The 5,559-nt window shown below is 35.6% G+C and overlaps 1 non-coding gene across 1 annotated transcript; it reads left to right on the top strand.

Annotated features, from left to right (window-relative positions):
* Window positions 1–222: 222 nt before the first annotated feature.
* On the top strand, window positions 223–329 carry LOC148581273 (small nucleolar RNA R71). Its single transcript, XR_015899724.1, has one exon. It is a non-coding gene; the product is annotated as a small nucleolar RNA R71 (small nucleolar RNA).
* The last annotated feature ends 5,230 nt before the right edge of the window (window positions 330–5,559 follow it).

Genomic DNA, 5,559 nt, shown 5'->3' on the forward strand with positions numbered 1-5,559 from the left:
GTATCAATTTCAAGAACTCCCTTCCTCTGAGGCGTCCTATTACTCACAGGATTCCTTTCAGAAGTGTACATGAACTGGTTATTTGCAACCATGTCAATGAGTTCCTGAGCTTCTGCAGGCGTTTTCTTTAGGTGAATGGATACACCTACAGAATGGTCCAATGACATCTTTGATAATTCAGACAGACCATCATAGAATATATCCAGGATGGTCCATTCTGAAAACATATCAGAAGGACACTTTTTGGTCAGTTCCTTATATCTTTCCCAAGCTTCATAGAGGGATTCACCTTCCTTCTGTCTGAAGGTTTGAAAATCCACTCTAAGCTTGCTAAGCTTTTGAGGAGGAAAGAACTTGGCTAAGAAAGCTGTGACCAGCTTATCCCAAGAGTTCAGGCTGTCTTTAGGTTGAGAGTCAAACCATATTCTAGCTCTGTCTCTTACAGCAAATGGGAAAAGCATAAGCCTGTAGACCTCGGGATCAACCCCATTGGTCTTAACAGTATCATAGATCTGCAAGAATTCAGTTAAGAACTGAAAGGGATCTTCGGATGGAAGTCCATAAAACTTGCAATTCTGTTGCATCAGAGAAACTAATTGAGGTTTCAGCTCAAAATTGTTTGCTCCAATGGCAGGGATTGAGATGCTTCTTCCATGTAAATTGGAATTAGGTGCAGTAAAGTCACCAGGCATCTTCCTTGCATTGTTATTATTTTCGGCCATGTCTCCTTCTTTTTCGAAAATTTCTGTCAGATTTTCTCCAGAGAGTTGTGCTATAGCTTCCCTTAGCTTCCTCTTCAGAGTCCTTTCAGGTTCAGGGTCAGTTTCAACAAGAATGTTCTTATCCTTGTTCCTGCTCATATGAAAAAGAAGAAAACAGAAAAGAAGAGGAATCCTCTATATCACAGTATAAAGATTCCTTATGTAAGTATACGAAGAAAATAATGGAGGAAGAAAAACATAAGAATCCAAACACAGGGGAGAGGAATGAGTTCGAATTCTTGGGTGAAAGAGGGGTGTTAGTAGATGAATAAATAATTAGAAAGAGATGAGAAGAGAAATTCAAAAATTAAATAAATTAAAATAAAAGTATTTTTGTTTTTACATTGAATTTAAAATAAAAATAAAAATTAAAGTTCATAAATTAAGAAAGGATAATTGAATCAAATTAAATTTAATTTAAAATAATTAGTTAATTTAAAAAGGAGTTTTGAAAAAGAGGGAAGGGATTTTCGAAAATTAGAGAGAGAGAGTTAGTTAGGTAGTTTTGAAAAATATAAGAATCAAACAAAAAGTTAAGTGGTTAATTGAAAAAGATTTGAAAATCAAATTTTGTAGAGATAAGAAAATAGAAAATATTTTGAATTTAAATTTTGAAAAGATGTGATTGAAACTTAAATTGAAAAAGATTTGAAAAAGCAATTTAAAAAGATTTGATTTTGAAATTAAAGTTGATTACTTGACTAACAAGAAACTAAAAAGATATGAGTCTAGAGTTTAAAGATTGAACCTTTCTTACTAGGCAAGTAACAAACTTAAAAATTTTGAATCAATCACATTAATTGTTAGCATTAATTTCGAAAATATAAAATAAAAATAAGAAAAAGATTTTGAAAATCTATTTGAAATTTTCGAAATTATGAAAGAAAAAATGAAAAAGATTTGATTTTTGAAAAAGATAGAATTTTTAAATTGAAAATTTGATTTGACTCATAAGAAACAACTAAATTTTAAAAAGTTTTGAAAAAGTCAACTCAAATTTTCGAAAATTATGAGTGAAATAAGGGAAAGATATTTTTTTTTATTTTTGAATTTTTAATGAAGAAAGAGAAAAACACAAAAAGGACACAAGACATAAAAATTATGAATCAAAACACACAATGCATGCAAGAACACTATGAATGTCAAGATGAACACCAAGAACACTTTGAATGTCAAGATGAACACCAAGAACTTATTTTTGAAAATTTTTAAGAAAAGAAAAACATGCAAGACACCAAACTTAGAAATTTTCAATAATTAGACACTAACAAATTAAAATTGCATATGGAAAATAAGAAAAGATGCAAAACAAGAAAACATGAAGATCAAACAAGAGGATTCATCAAGAACAACTTGAAGATCATGAAGAATGCATGATGAATTTTTGAAAAATGCAAGAAAATTATAAAAACATGCAATTGACACCAAACTTAAAAATTGACACAAGACTCAAACAAGAAACACAAAATTATTTTTGGTTTTATGATTTTATTAAATTTTTTTCTTTTTTGTAATTTTTCAAAAATTAATTGGAAAAAGAAAAATAAGGATTTCAAAATTTTTAATAGGAATTCTAGGAATCTTGCAATATTAGTCTAAAGCTCCAATCCAGGAATTAGACATGGCTTAGTAGCCAGCCAAGCTTTCATTGAAAGCTCCGGTCCAAAACACTAGACATGGCCAATGGCCAGCCAAGCTTCAGCAGATATTGATACCTCCCATGTATACAACAACTATGTGTGTACCTGCCAAATGGGTGAAGATCAACAAGCTCTTGTGATGATAAGTTGAAACCCTGGTCCAAAAGATTAGACATGGCTTACAGCCAGCCAGGATTCAACAAATCATCATGAAACACTAGAATTCATTCTTAAAAATTCCGAAGAAAAATATATTTTTGAAAATATTTATTTTATTTTTTTCGAAAATAAATAAAATTAAAAATCTTAAAAATAAAATAAAATTACCTAATCTGAGCAACAAGATGAACCGTCAGTTGTCCAAACTCGAACAATCCCCGGCAACGGCGCCAAAAACTTGGTGCGCGAAAATCGTGACGGTTCATTCCTTGGTAACGGTGCTAAAAACTTAATACGCACGTTCATAATCTTAGTTCTATGTCACAACTTCGCACAACTAATCAGCAAGTGCACTGGGTCATCCAAGTAATAAACCTTACGTGAGTAAGGGTCGATCCCATGGAGATTGTCGGCTTGAAGCAAGCTATGGTCATCTTGCAAATCTCAGTCAGGCAGATTCATATGGTTATGGATATTTGATAATTAAAATATAATTAAAATATAAATAAAACGTAAATTAAAGATAGAGGTACTTATGTAATTCATTGGTGAGAGTTTCAGATAAGCGTATGAAGATGCTTGTTCCTCCTGAACCTCTGCTTTCCTATTGTCTTCATCCAATCATTCATACTCCTTTCTATGGCAAGCTGTATGTTAGGCGTCACCGTTGTCAATGGCTACATCCTGTCCTCTCAGTAAAAATGGTCCAATGCGCTGTCAATGCATGGCTAATCATCTGTCGGTTCTCGATCATACTGGAATAGGATCCATTGATCCTTTTGCGTCTGTCACTACGCCTAGCACTCGCGAGTTTGAAGCTCGTCGCAGCCATCCCTTCCCAGATCCTACTTGGAATACCACAGACAAGGTTTAGACTTTTCGGATCTCAAGAATGGCCATCCATGGATTCTAACTTATACCACGAAGACTCTGGTTAAGGAATCCCAGAGATATTCATTCAATCTAAGGTAGAACAGAAGTGGTTGTCAGGCATGCGTTCATAGGTTGGGAATGATGATGACTATCATGATCATCACATTCATATTGAAGTGCGAATGAATATCTTAGAATCAGAATAAGCTTTAATTGAATAGAAAAACAATAGTACTTTGTATTAATTCATGAGGAACAGCAGAGCTCCACACCTTAATCTATGGTGTGTAGAAACTCTACCATTGAAAATACATAAGAACAAGGTCCAGGCATGGCCGAGTGGCCAGCCCTCATAAAGGTCTAAGATAGCATAAAAATGATCAAAGATGTCTAATACAATAGTAAAAGGTCCTATTTATATCAGACTAGTTACTAGGGTTTACAGAAATGAGTAAATGATACAGAAATCTACTTCTGGGGACCACTTGGTGTGTGCTTGGGCTGAGCATTGAGCTTTACACGTGTAGAGGCTTCTCTTGGAGTTGAACACTAGTTTGTAACCTGTCTCTGGCATTTAACTCCACTCTGCAACCTGTTTCTGGCGTTTAACTCCAGAATGCAACATGGAACTGGCGTTGAACACCCGTTTGCGTCGTCTAAACTCGGAAAAAGTTTGGACTGTTATATATTGCTGGAAAGCCCTGGATGTCTACCTTTCAACGCAATTGAGAGCGCGCCATTTGGAGTTCTGTAGCTCCAGAAAATCTACTTTGAGTGCAGGAAGGTCAGAATCCAGCAGCATCTGCATTCCTTCTTCAACCTCTGAATCTGATTTTTGCTCAAGTCCCTCAATTTCAGCCAGAAAATACCTGAAATCACAGAAAAACACACAAACTCATAGTAAAGTCCAGAAATGTGATTTTTTATTAAAAACTAATAAAAATATACAAAAAACTATGTAAAAATAATGTCAAAAAGCGTATAAATTATCTGCTCGTCACACCTCCTCCTTGAACACCTTGTTCTCTTGGAGTTCCTTACATATGCCTTCAAGTAGGGTCTCAATCCTTGAGAGTCTATCTTCGGATGATGGTGAGTTTCTGTTGGAGGGATGAGAATGGCCATTTTGGTTTTGATATGGATGTTGAGAGGTGTTGTTAGGTGGGTGCTGATATGATCTCTGTGTGGAATATTGGTGAGCTGCATTATTGTTGAGGTTGTGATGTCTCTGATCTTGGCCTTGATCTTGTTGATTTCCCCACCCAAAGTTTGGGTGGTTCCTCCAACCAGGATTGTAAGTTTTAGAGTATGGATCATGGGTCTGCCTAGGTGAGTTTCCAATGTAGTTGGCTTGTTCCTGCTCACCCTCTGCTTCTGCATTCACTCCTTCTTGGGTTGCTGATGAGGTGGTGATTACTGCTACTTGGTTCCTCTCCATCATCTTGGTAAGGTCAGCTGATGAGCGAATAATTTATACGCTTTTTGGCATTGTTTTTAGTATGTTTTTAGTAGGATCTAGTTACTTTTAGGGATGTTTTTATTAGTTTTTATGTTAAATTCACATTTCTGGACTTTACTATGAGTTTGTGTATTTTTCTGTGATTTCAGGTATTTTCTGGCTGAAATTGAGGGGCTTGAGCAAAAATCAGATTCAGAGGTTGAAGAAAGACTGGTGATGCTGTTGGATTCTGATCTTTCTGCACTCAAAGTGAATTTTCTGGAGCTACAGAACTCAAAATGGCACGCTTTCAATTGCGTTGGAAAGTAGACATCCAGGGTTTTCCAGCAATATATAATAGTTCATACTTTGACCGAGTTTAGATGACGCAAAAGGGTATTGAACGCCAGTTCTATGCTGCAGTCTGGAGTTAAACGCCAGAAACACGTCACGAACCAGAGTTGAACGCTAAAAACATGTTACAACTTGGTGTTCAACTCCAGAAGAAGCCTCTGCACGTTTAAACTTCAAGCTCAGCCCAAGCACACACCAAGTGGGCCCCGGAAGTGGATTTATGCATCAATTACTTACTTCTGTAAACCCTAGTAGCTAGTTCAGTATAAATAGGACTTTTTACTATTGTATTCACATCTTGGGACGTTTAGTTCTTAGATCATGGGGGCTGGCC

Source organism: Arachis ipaensis, chromosome B10 (genome assembly GCF_059453495.1).
Source record: "Arachis ipaensis isolate K30076 ecotype BB chromosome B10, ASM5945349v1, whole genome shotgun sequence".
Lineage (NCBI taxonomy): Eukaryota > Viridiplantae > Streptophyta > Magnoliopsida > Fabales > Fabaceae > Arachis > Arachis ipaensis.